General features: G+C 59.3%; 1 pseudogene; it reads right to left on the bottom strand.

The window, feature by feature from the left end:
• Positions 1–207: 207 nt before the first annotated feature.
• LOC123056326 (uncharacterized) lies at positions 208–346 on the bottom strand (annotated as a pseudogene).
• Between the last annotated feature and the right edge of the window lie 455 nt (positions 347–801).

Genomic DNA, 801 nt, shown 5'->3' with positions numbered 1-801 from the left:
TTGTTGTTGAAGGGCCGCCCACTGCCGCCGCCGCCGCAAGAGGAGTTGTCGCCGCTGCCGGTTCCGCCTGCTAGCGGCTTGCCCTTGCCGCGTTGTGGACCACAGTAGCACGAGGAGCCGCGCTGCCGCCACCGCGGCCGCGGGCGACCATGTTTGCGGAGGAGTTGAAACTCCCGCCCGAGGTATTGTTGTAGAGGGCAAGGCGCTGATCAAAGTTGCTCATCTAAGCATAGAGATCATCGAGGCTGATGGTGTTGGTGCGGGCGTCGTTGGCGGAGACGAGGGGTTGGTACTCCATGTCAAGGCCGGCGGTGATGTAGGAGACGAGCTCATCATCATCGATGGGCTTCCCGGCGGCCGCGAGCTCATCTGCGAGCGCCGTCATGTGGGTGAAGTAGGCAGCTACAGACTGTGTCCCCTTCTGCGCCGTGGAGAGTGCACCTCTAATGTTGTTGATGCGAGCTCGAGATTGCGACGAGAACATGTGGTCAAGAGCTGCCCAGAGCTCGTGCGGCATGGCTATGGATGTAACCTACACGAGGACCTCTTTGGTGAGGGTATTAAGCAAGTATCCGAGTACCTGCTGCCCTTCTCTAAACCAGATCGGATGGAGAGGGTTTGGAGTTTGCTCCTCTTTCCCGTCTTTGTCATTCGTGGTGAGGAACTTGACGGGCTCTAGCATGGTTCCGTCGACGTAGCCGAAGAAGCCAACTCCCCTCAGCTGCGGTGTCACCTGCGCACGCCACAGGACATAGTTGGTGAGGGTGAGTTTCTCTGCAACCTGCCCAAGGGAGGCCTGTA

This window comes from Triticum aestivum, chromosome 2D (assembly GCF_018294505.1).
Source record: "Triticum aestivum cultivar Chinese Spring chromosome 2D, IWGSC CS RefSeq v2.1, whole genome shotgun sequence".
Taxonomy (NCBI): domain Eukaryota; kingdom Viridiplantae; phylum Streptophyta; class Magnoliopsida; order Poales; family Poaceae; genus Triticum; species Triticum aestivum.
The sequence above is the reverse complement of the archived record's forward strand: the minus strand, read 5'-3'. Positions and strand labels throughout refer to the sequence as shown.